Source organism: Aplidium turbinatum, chromosome 7 (genome assembly GCF_918807975.1).
Source record: "Aplidium turbinatum chromosome 7, kaAplTurb1.1, whole genome shotgun sequence".
Classification (NCBI taxonomy): Eukaryota; Metazoa; Chordata; class Ascidiacea; order Aplousobranchia; family Polyclinidae; genus Aplidium; species Aplidium turbinatum.
Genome location: NC_137478.1, coordinates 2,946,658 through 2,959,488, shown reverse-complemented (window position 1 = coordinate 2,959,488; position 12,831 = coordinate 2,946,658).

Genomic DNA, 12,831 nt, shown 5'->3' with positions numbered 1-12,831 from the left:
AAACTTCCGCTATTTTTTCTGTCTCATCAAGTGCTTCCGCTTCTTTCAGACTCTTCTCTAATAATTCAAGGCTGAAATTAAAAGTTTTCAAACGTGGGCCAGTTGTGGGATTGGCCCATACCGTTTGCAAAAGTTTGTGTGAAATTTCTTTTAATTTAAGGAATTCACAAATGAGCACATTCACCAAAATCAAATTAGAGTAAAAATAAATTCTTTTAATGTCCAATTGTTTACAAATATCGCATTGCAGTGAATATGCAACTTGAAAGAAATTGATGCAACTTCGTTCACCTACAGCAGCAATCAAAGTAGAGGATTCAATATTTGAACCATTGGTGGAGTTGATGTTATCTACCCAATCCACTTGTCCTTTGTTGTCCATGTAAAGTTTCAATCTAATCTCACATGCCAATGCCACAGAAAATGATAACTTTCTTTTTGCATAGTCATTGATGACATTGAGTTGATGAAGTTTGTCAATAATATCAAAGCAAGAACTTTCAAAAATTCCATGTAGTCTGCCTAAAGCCGAGATGAAAAGCGTTATGCTTCGGTAAACAATTCGTTTATGATTAAATTGGTTTTGATCTATCAGTCTGGAAAGACTTGATTTGATCGCAAAGTTTTTCAAATCTTCTTTGATTTGTTCAATTATTTCATCACGCACGTCGGTGTTGGAGATCGAATTGAAAGTTTTCTGCACACCACCAAAGAATTGATCATATATTTCTTTCTTTCCAGAAACAAAACTTATTTTTGTGAGTATGTCGCTAAGATGGTAGCCATTCTTTAAAGATTCTTCAGTGTTTAGATATTTTAACATTTCACTCATTGGTTTTATCAACTCTGTGATCCATGGTTTGTCTTTTGTCATTTGTTGTCGTCCAAGTGGAGATTTGCATGCATGTGGCATCATTCCATCAAATGAAATGCCACGTGGTGTAAATGCATCAAAAAACCAATCTCCATCTTTCTTGGTTGTGTCATTCAGACCAGGAATGCACACACTTGGTAATATGGTTTCTTGCATGTTAATCAAAATGACTTGAAAAACTAAAGCGTACCATCGAAAATACTCCAAAGTTGTTTGATAATTTTCAAAGTGTTGACATCCTTCTTGCAAAACGATAATGTTCTCAAAATCAGAGAACGGAGTTATCTCCTTCCTTGCCAACGATCCCATACCGACGAGAGCATATTCACAAGGGGGTTTTCCCATGACGGCTTCACAATATTTACTGACGTCATTCATAATGGATGAGTATTTTTTAGCAATTTCATCTTGTAAAGTTTTCATGATCTTAATTTTTTCCTCTTCCTGTTTGATGAATTGATCACTTTTGACTTCATTTGGAATGTGCGTCACTTTTTTTAAATTATTTTGCACTGACTTTCTCATTTGTGTAAAGCGTTTCTTGACACTTTCAGCTTTTAGAACCAAATTAACTTCTTTTTTGTCTGCATCAGCATGATCCAGTATTTGCCTGCAGAGGCTGAGCAAGTCATTTCGTATCTGTGCTTTGTTATCAGGATTTCTTGCAATTGCAGCATTATACAATGCAGCAGACTGAATCAATGATATTTTATCTGGGCCTTTATCTTGGTACAGCAATGCCAATTGATGAAAAACTTTCGCTGAATCTGTGAGATCTTTTTCTTTACCGCTTGAATCACAGACTTTTTTAAGGTCTTGTGCAAGGTCCAATATTTGATCCTCAGTCATAATAGAGCTATTATTAACTTACCAAATAATGTTTACTACATTCTACAAACAACTTTCATTTTTATTTTATATAAACAATTAGATATTCACATTTGAGATTGTAACGAAATTTTTAGGATTAGCTGCTTATTCACAAAAGAAATGTTAAGTTCATTATTCCATTGCATGTTGTGTCATATGTCACAAAAGCTATTGTCAATGAACATGATTAGAGAGATGATTTGGCTCGTACCTTCTAGACTTGAGATAAATGTATATTTTTTCTATGTTTTTGCAAAATTACTTACCTCGCGTTGCTTGCTTATCCTAACCAACAATGTGAGGCAAATCATCAAAAGGCAGATATAATGTGTTACTCATGTACCATAGACCTAATGTGTTACTCAAAGACTGAATATGATGCAGTATTCCAAAGTAAAAACATTGATCGCTCAAATATACAAGTTAATAACTAATTTAATCTTTTCCAGTGTTGTCGGAGACATGAGATGAAACGTGCCTTGCATTTCGTAAGTGAAAGTTGAGACACTTTCAGAGAATTTTTGAACTTTTAATGAAAAATTTTGTCCTCATTATGTTTTAGAATCATTGAGAAAAATAGCAAGCAGCAATAACAATTGGAGCTTTCCTAATAAATTTTAAATGCGTAACTCAACAGTTCTTTTATGTGTCCAAAGTCCCTCCGATTCTCAGCTTTTAAATATCATTTACAGAAAGTTTTTATTTTTTGTGCAAAGTAAAGTTTATTTGGTTCTTTCTTGGCATAACACATGAACAGCACCTCGTTTGTATTGAAAGCTTGGCATTTGCCTGACATTTAACGATGAAGTTATCCGCAGTTTGAAGATTTGTTTGTAGATGTCCAAAGGCAACAAAAATAAATAAATAAAAAATACGCAAAAACTTTTGTAGGTTGTCAGAAATTTTAGTCATTTAAGGAATTTTCAAGAAACAAAACACAAAATTTGTAAACATATTTCAAAAGACTGTTGAAAATGCAACATGCTTTCATGCTTTGATTTTTTTTTCTGGCAGTTGCCGTTCTCAACATACAGCAGTTCTAAGTAGGCTACAACATACAACTAGTTCTAATTACTTATCTTTAAATTTTACTTATTAACTTGTTAAGTAAAAGTTATTAAAATCGCTTAAAAACACCACTTCTATTGTCATAGGGTAGTAACTTTGGTTGAAAATATGTTGTAAAAAGGATTACATGTTTTTTATGATTTTGCGTACAAAACAGCTTTCCTTGCTCATAAAGTCACCATTTCTAAAGCAACAAATCATTTCCATTAAACAACACTTTCCAAACACAAAGCTATGCACAATTATTGCACATGACCGGATGCGATGAAGTCACTGGTGGTTGTTTGTGAACCTCCTGAAATCAAAAATGTGAAATTGCCCAAAAAATTAAAAAAATCCTTGATTTCTTAATTTGCACAGCAGCTGCATCATGCTTAGCCTATGTGGGCTGCCACAAAATATATCATTATATGTATCTAGTCATTCCGTTGATGTCATCATCCAAAACAGCACGATGTGTTTGCAATCTGATAAAGTATGTGGCCAACCACTGTTTTTGCAACTTCATATACTCATTGTTGAAGTCAAAGATGTGAAAACACAGTCAATCCCGGTTAATCGGCTCACCGCTTAGTCGGACCACGACTTTGACCCAGTCCCGATGTAGTTATTTGCAAACCTTTTTTATGCCTCTACCCCAAATATTAGGAGTATTGGTATAAAGCAGTCAAGCATTACAAAAACTTGCCAAAGGTTCTTCTCTTAAAAAAACATGAATTAACATTTTTTTTGTTTTCAAATTGAAAGCTTATAACAATATTCTTCATGAAAGAAGCACGCTTGCTTGTTTTATTTCAATCAATGCTAACAAATCTTGTGCAAACAAAATTAATACGAGCTTTGGTATTCATATTTTTAAAAGTGACATGTCAGGGGAAATGCGTCTTTTGTGACAGGAATTATTTTATTGCATCTAAAAGTAAGCTTTCAACAAATCAGTACAAAACAGTGTCAACGTAAAATACAGAGTTTGTGTTGAATAGCGCGGAGTGGTCTTGTCTGCTGTTACAATGAGCAGTATATGTTCTTGAACTCAGTGGGCTTTACATTTTTTTCGATATGTGATCGTAAATACAATCAACACTATAGAAACGTTCTCAATGCTAAGCAAACAAGCTAAGCAGAACGAGTTCTATTAAGTATATTTACTAATCCACTAAACACCTTGACAAACTGTTTCACCTTTTTTATAATCTACAGAAGGTTCTTATTCAAATAAATGTATATGTTCTTATTCTATTTGAATATTATTTAAAATATTTGAATAAGAACTTTATAAAAATCGTGAAAGATTTAAATGCTAAACATTTAATTTTGGCAATATTTCTAAATTATTAAATATAATCTTTATTTGGTTTGGTTTTACCGAGATTGACAGAGCAAAGTTTCCGATTGTTGAAGTGTTGTTGCCGAGGAATTATTCCATCCATTAGTTGCCGCTGAATGGAGAACAGTCCTTGCTCAAGCGCACACCCCGAGAGACGAACCAGCGCCGCTTGATCTTGAAGCTTCTTCGTTCCAGAAGTCTAGTTCGGTAAACAACTGAGCTATCGGGGCGAACAAATTTATATATTAATATCACATATTTCCTTAAGCTCTAGTTTCCTTTTCCTAGTTACGCCAAATTTCAATTGAAGCGTTTAGAACGAAAAGTGACTAAGTCACATTTTCACTCGAATTGAGTTAAGTATAAAAACGTATTGCTTTCATTGTCCTTTGTCACCAGACACAAAAATATTTTGGTATAAAGGTTGCTAAGCCATCATTTTCGAATACAGGTTTTGAGCGGAAAGGTGATTTTTTCTTCTAAAAGTAGCTAAGTCCGTTCTGACCAATAGCGTCGAGTCATTTAACCACGTGACATGATTTTTATTTTGCTTTTTGATCGGTTTCCATTTTAGAGGATATAAAGTCATTAGCTGGTTACCGGTTATTTAGACTGGGACACTGCCTCTGGTTTAGGTAGGGTAGGTGAAGAATTAGGATCATTGGTAGTGTTAAGAAAGGTAGTGTTTTTATCAGATTTTAATTGTAGATGTTTTGCAAATAAGTGATCAAATACCGGTAGTATTTATAGACCTGCTGCTTTCGAATCAAATTCAGCAGTCCACAGGTCCAGTTTGCAAGAAGTTTAGCAGTGCAGACTTCAATATTCATGGGACATGATTAGGCTATTCGATGGAGTGTTGGTGCCAGCAGATAACGAAATGAAGTACACTTAACCTAAGATTAAGTAGCCTATTCGATTGGACTATTATTTTTATAACTTATTCTGTAAAGGTCCTATCCTATCTACCAGTCTTCTTTACTTCTATACTACACTACTAATGAAGGGAAGAAGGTATTGAGAGTGTACCCAATTATTATTATGTAGTCTAGTAGGCCTAACCCAATTATTATTCTACTGTACATTGCCAATGAAGGTGGGGAAGTCTCTGTACTTTACCTGTTTTTCACCCCATTAATTACCAGTAACAGTTATTATGTGCTACCAGCCTATTTTTTTCAAGATATTTCTAACCCAAAATAATTCTTTGCAGATTATTCCAATGTCATATTAGTACGAGTTTGAAGAAATATATTTAAATAGCTTACTTTACAGTAGTATCTGGAGTAAGAGATGGCAAATTCTGTTAGGCCTATAGAACACTTAAAAGTGCTTAAGTCCATCATTTGTGTCTAAAAGCGCCTAAGTCCAGCAATTTTGAAGAAAAGTGCATAAGTCCAAAAAAGAATATTATCAATATTTTTTGACAAGTTCAACTAAAAAATCAATTAATAGTGCAATCAGAACTAGGTTGGGGTTGTAGACACTGACATATGGTAAAAACAAAAAAAATCTTTTAAATGTTGATTTTACAATGCAATTGAATACTGTACATGTCAATATCTCCTTAGTAGTATTTTGTGACTTAGTCACTTTTCGTTCTAAACGCTTCAATTGGAAAATCAACGCCCGTCTTAAAACTTTGCTCTGCCATAATCTCCACAACAGAACCAATAACACGTATTTCAGGTAACACGTAACAAGCTTTGGATAGTGCAGCTTTAATCTGTCTGAGACCTGTCTTGATGAACTAAATGAGAACTCATTTCATCAATTAAGATCCCTGCAAGACATCATTTTTGTTTTTATACCTGTATTGCTGTTTAAATGATATTGCATGTAAGATTACATGCATTTTGCATGAGTTTGCTTAAGAAACTGCTTTCCTTGCGAATAAAATCACCGTATTTAAAATCAACGCTTTCCAAGCACGAAGTTATACACAATTGCACATGACAGGATGTGATGACGACTGTTTCAACTGCTTTCTTGCCATGAATTTATTGACGTAAAAGAAAAACTGAAGCAATGCCAAAGTCATATAAACAGTCAAATTTGTTAACCGATCAGTAGATGACTTGTGAGGAAATTTATCACTGTACACCAGATCTACTGTGAAACCATCACAATGTATGAACAATTGATCCAATTTGATTTAAAGGGAGTGCTATTTTAATTATCTCAATCCTACTTTGCCCAGGCAGCGTTGATGTAGCGCTAAGCCAGGGATATCTAGAGAAGGGGATATGAAGGCTCGCAGCGATTGCCTTATTCTCGTGACACTACCAGGGCGGTAGTTTGTAGTGCTTTAAACATGTGGTTCTTTTTAAAATCGTAGAAAGTGTTGTAGTACAGCTGGTACAATGAGCTACAGAAGACAGTTAGCAAATGTTACCTAGAGCATATTCAAAGAATACTTGTCTACAAAGACAGTTGAAAAGTTGCGAGTAAGCTGCTTTTTTTAACAAAGCCTTTGCAGTAGGCTAGATGTAAAGCAAGTATATAAGTAGTTGAATTAACAAGCAACCATGAACATGCTGTGACTATCCAGGCCTGATGCTAATAGCGCAATGCAAGTTATCATAACAAGATTTATTAAACTACTATCGGTGCCAATTGTCATTTTACAATAAACACAGATTATTTACGATAAACAAAAGCCCTTCTATTGTCAGACGTAATAAAAGCCTTCGTATCCCCTTCTTTAGATATCCCTGCGCTAAGCATTTTAAATTTGCTGTCATTGCAAAACCACTGGCTCTACGAATCCAGAATTTGTTCACTTTTCCTAAGTATTATCAAATTTTGCCTCCCAACCTTTTATACTTTTCATGCTAGGGATTGTAGATCATAGGGATGCGAAACTTCATCCGCTTTTGGCTTATCCGCAACACCAGAAGGGTTACGTTTTTTTCTAATTTACAAAATATTTTACTTTTTATGGGTTATATAAGAAAAGTTAAGTTGGTTTTAAAGTAATTTAAGGTTTTTAGTTGAAAGCAAGCCTGCAGTAAAGCGTAAAAAAATGTCAAATTGGCAATTGACCCTTCTAATGTTGAAGGAACAACGGAGTTGCGCGTCCCGTAATGTACCGTCCCTATTTTCATGCAAACATAGTCTACGCATTTTTGAAATGCATTTCCTTAAAAGTTGCTAAATCGTGTTTTAAGAGAAGAAAGTGTGTTTTTTTTGTTGCTCATCGTGCAGTGCAATTTGCTTACTAAGAACTGCGTGAAAATAAAACACACAAACATGTGTTACTCGTTCTTCATAGCGTTGTCAATTGAACATTTGTGCGAAAGGATAATTTTACATTATTGGTTGCAGTGCATAGAGCTTTCATCCAAAAACGTCTTATTCCTGACATCAAATTTTCCGCAGTAAACGTTTACAAACGGCTTGTTATACGAAAGTAAACTTTCTTGGCACATGAATATTTTTTATCCAAACATTTGGTACTAATGTGGTCGTTTCAACGCAAGCGCTTATTCTGTTAATTTCCAAGTAAAATATTTTATGGTTTGCTGTTGGAATTGTCACAATCCACTTGTCAGCCGCTGCCCAGCCAGTAAGTTATTCCTTTTTATTTCGAGTCAACGTTTGTAGACGTTGAATCAATGGAAAAAGAACAGATTTGCTGGCTGGGTATAATACCTATCAAGAACGAGTGTTTAGTCTAGGATACTTTTGGTTGCGCTTGCTTTCCAATCATGCGATCCCAGTTCGACTCCCAACTCAACCTCAGCGCTCACTTCTATTCAGGGTGTAATAAATTGGACGAGTGCAGTTGCAATAAGGAAGCAATGCAGTTACAGCAACGTTGCAGTTTTGTATGTGCATTTACACATTCAGTAAAATCTGTCTTTTTTGTACCAAGAAAAGTCTGCAGACGTTGAATCAATCCAAAAAGGACGAACTTTGGCTAGCCGGATGTTGCAAGACAAGTAAGCTTACTTAAGATTTAACATACCTCATGCATTTTTCAAAATTCCGTGATGCTGCAGAAACTTCTATTGTTTTTCGCGTGAAAGCAGTGATACTAATTTTATCCATGTAAGCTTTAGTATGTTTGGCATGTTATTTATGTTTGCTTTGATAGCTTAGTCGTTTTTACCCTAGATTGCGCCAACGAAAGACAAGATCAAGAGACAATGGTTCGACTCTCAGTGTGGGAGGACATTCACACAACCGAACTGAGAGAAACCGAACGCATGAATTCTACTCTTTGCATTATTTTATTATTCATTGGTGCAACCAACGTTGTGGCGATGTAATAACGCTGCGACCATACCACACTTATCACAACGCTGTAAATGAAATTTTGTCTCAACCCAATTTTTCTTAGTATTTTTAGAGATGTATTGGAATATGTGTAGATCTTCCATGTGGAGTTGATGATATCAAGAGTGAAAAAATGTTAATATTTCACATCATTACATGATTAACCATTCACAAGAATACAACAATGAAATAACTCCATTTTCGTTGTAAATAAGAAACACATAAACACATCATAACAATCTCAACAGCTTTGCCATTGCTTTTTGCCTCACATATTTATCGTCATATTGACAGTGGAAAAATAATGAAAAACTTCAAGTTGTTTTCACTTTGGTGGCTGAGTTTGCGTTGTCTGAACAAAGTTGCTACAAATATGCGAAGCTGTCAAGATTTAGCCTCAGAACGATGTCCTCAGCACGACATCGCATTGCCTCTAGACCTGCATTGCAGAAGTACACGATCTCATCTGCTCATCTTCGGTCATCACGTCAACTTGCCTTTCATCTCCTCGGGTTAATTTGCAAACTGTGGTTACTATTGTCAGCAAAATAAAATATGAAAAGTTGGAAGGCTATAGGTTTTTATTACGAATATAGGCTAGTCTATAATAATGAACAGATACAAGCTCATAACAAACAATATAAAAGTGCGGAATCAATACAATTGGATCACTGATATACAGTATACAAAGGTACGTATCAGAGAAGGCTACGATTGATTTAGTAGTTGTCATATCACTCACCTTGCATCATATATGATACAGATTTCAAAAACTACAGCTATTTTTCGATGTTGTTATTTTCGCACCCATATAGTCACAATGTATCATATATTATACAAAACGTTTCTGTGTAACGCGAACTTTGCAATATAAAAAATTTTCGCACCCAGATAGTCACAATATGCCGTATATTATACAAAACGTTTCTGTGTAACGCGAACTTTGCAGTATAAAATTTTTTTCGAATTTTTTTTTCAGTGCACTCCAGTCAGTTAGAATTTAAAAAATACAAAATGAAAAAAAGTTGATGACTACAGGGTTTTAAATCCAGAAGAACACATAAACAAAAATGCTTAAGTTTAAAATAAATCTTAATTTATAGTTGTGGTTGTTTTTGCTTCAAACACTTGAAGTGGTCCAATAAAATCGTACGAACGACGTCACTGTGTTTTATCCAATCAGACTATACACAGCATGATAACAGAATTAATACTTTGTTGTTATAAGAGCGAACATTCAATGATAAACATACTGAAACAAAACGATAATACCATGATTGCAAAAGGTCGCAACTATATGTTCAGTAAACAATAAACATCTGCGTATTGCCACAAATAATAATATACGTACGTTCATACAATGTACATGAAAACTTATTATCACACAATATCTAAGTCATCATATACAAGCTTACTTGGCTGTTTTCTCGAGTTGTCGCTTAATATCAGGTGCGCAAATTGTCATTTATCCACTGCCTCAGGTCATCGTCAATAGATACTAGACCCTCCATTCCATGGGAAGGTGCGTAAAGCAAGCAATGCTTGATTAAGTGGGCTGCCGTCTGCACCACACCACACTCACTGCCAAGCCCTAACGTAACATGTCCGTCCGAGCCATAGCGTCTTACACTAGTGAGCTAGACGTTTGTAGTCATTGAGTTCAATCTTGGACGCAAATATCAGTGTTTTATAAAGACTGAGCTTTCAAATTGTTCTGTAGAAAATCAACACTCAACAAGTCACGTGGTGTCAACGTTGTGTAAACTTAACACAAAACACAATTAAATCGAGCGATTTCAGGACTTCATGGCCCCGCATGAAAAAATATGAAGATAAAATAAAAGTAACAATGTCGTTTCCAAAAACATCTATAATAACCGACTAGGTATTTTTATACTTAATGTATATTGTGTACGTCTTTGAATCGGTTGACGTGGGATCGATGTCAGCGTTTTTCCTTACGAGAATGCAATGCTGTAGCAAATATTTTCGAATTTATTTGTTTCGTAGATTTTGTTGCTTTTAAACAATACAATTTATTAAACATTACGGAAACAATTCTTTGTCTTCTTGTTCAGTGGCGTACGCAGGATTTTATCAAGGGGGGGGGTCATCGAAATATTTTTCGAATTGAAAACGAATTGAAAAAAGCGATTATTTGTCAATAAAAACGAGTGATTCAGGGGTATCCAAACTTTTTTCAGGCGTGCCAGATTTGAAAATGCTGAAGTGCCAGCGCCCAAAAGCCTCTGAAAATCTTGTTTTGCGAAAAAGGGTGCACATACATGTGGTCACAGCGGTAAACCATAATCTCTTCGTGGGAAAATTTTAACATAGCCTAAAGTTCCCGAATCCGTTCGTCTGTATATAATGACCGAAGAAACACACACTTGAACTTCTTTTCAAACAGTGTATTTCTGTAAAATTAGCCCGCGGCTATCGAAATGGGGTTGCAACTCCTTGCACCTCTAAAACTGTCACTACGATACAGATTACTTGGATAAAAGACGGAGAATTTGTCCAGCTAGCAAGCCCAAATAAACCAGTTAAATGTGCGACCGACTTCCAACACACAACTTCAAGAATGAATCAGAAAAATTTGTGATAACTCAAAGGCACGCCAGCAGTAGCGCGACGCAGCATTTCATGTCCAAACAGGTCTCAAACTGAAACAGGTTTAAACCGGTCTGACACGAGTCTTACGGACGATGGTGCAATTTTGGCTCATGTTTTAGGAATTTCCATGACGTAATATTCAGTAGACCCGAACGGTTTCTACATGACGTTTGACCAGGCAAACAACCGTCTGTAACATAGCGGCCCCTAGTTATGACAGTCTGACATGGCATAACTAAAAAAGAATTGACGACAATTGTGAGCCAATGAATAAAAACACATGATACACAAATTGTTTGAATCACTCACGTTTAAGTTAATACGCAAATACAAAGGGCATGCAAAGAATGAACAGCAATAAGAATAAACACGACGATACATGAAATTGGTACCATAGGTAGTAAGTACACGCAAAAAATGACGCTATATACCATGGTTGCGATAATAACCGACTGTTCTGGGCTCAGACAAGTGTCGGCCACCGCAGACAAACCCAGGCTCAAACCCTAAAACACTTAGGTGTTCTTTACGGGGGCGAGGCACGAAATATCTCTCAACACATAGTCTACTTTCACTTTCCCCGTACTCTCATCATAGTTGCAGACGGCAACTTTAGCTCTACGAACCACAGGCTTCCCTTTCCTAATTTGTGGAACTACCTCATGCACCCTACCAAGTTGATACTTCCCACGTTTACCAATGTCCTGGAGAGAACCTACCACTACAAGTTGACCAGGCTCCAAATTCTCGGCCATTTTTAGCCATTTTTTCCGGCCCTGAAAACCTGGCAAGTAAAAATCAATCCATTTACTCCAAAACTGATGAGAAAGTGACAAATTGAACCGATAATCCCTTCTTAGTTGGTTACGATCATGTGGTTGCCCAACAGCACAGTATGGGTCTAAGTATGGGGTCAAAAGTGAGGCAGGGGTGATGACAGTAAAATCCCTAGGGTCGTCACTCAAAGGTACCAAAGGGCGTTCGTTCACGATCCGAACAGCACTGCCTGTGTATGTAAGCAGTTCAATAAAATTGGGCTTACGAATTGAAGAGTCCAAAATGTGAAAAAATGCGATTTTAAATTGTGACGTAACAAAGTATGGTAAATACCATTCAAATCCCTTGACATTTCCTGCTTCACCAGTACGCTCAATATAGCCATTTGATTTAAGATCTTTCATGGTGTCAGTAAGGAAATCACGAAGTTCAGGTTGTTTTAAAGCTTTCTTTCTTAAAGCAGCAGCTCTATCTGACGCCAACACAAAATTGTTAGGTAGATCAATATCTTCCTTCAACGGAACAGGTATCTCAAATCGACCATCTTTCAACTCAATATTCGGTTCGACAAGTTCTCTAGCCAAATTATCATTGCGAGACAATTCACAGGTTTCATTTTGCAACGTCAAATCCTGAATGACTTTATTCAGGTCTGCTATTTCCATATCACGAGACTCAATTTTACGCTGAAAGCCAGAGATGACATCCGACTCTGAAGACGTCTGCACTCTGCACACTTTAGCAACGCTTTCATCTAAGGGTGACTTACCACCACAAGCCAACCAGCCGAGAGGAGTGAGCAAAGCATGTGGTTCACTACGATTTTCACCAACACGCTCTTTTTTTGCACACATCAAATAAGCGTTGTCGTTGCCAATCAGTACATCTACAGTACTACAATCATTCAAATGAAACATATTCACGTCATGAAAATGACGGAAACCATTTAAATCTTGTTTATGCGGTAAAGTTTTAACATCGTCAGCCCAAGCTGGGTTAACCACCGAAGTTATATCAC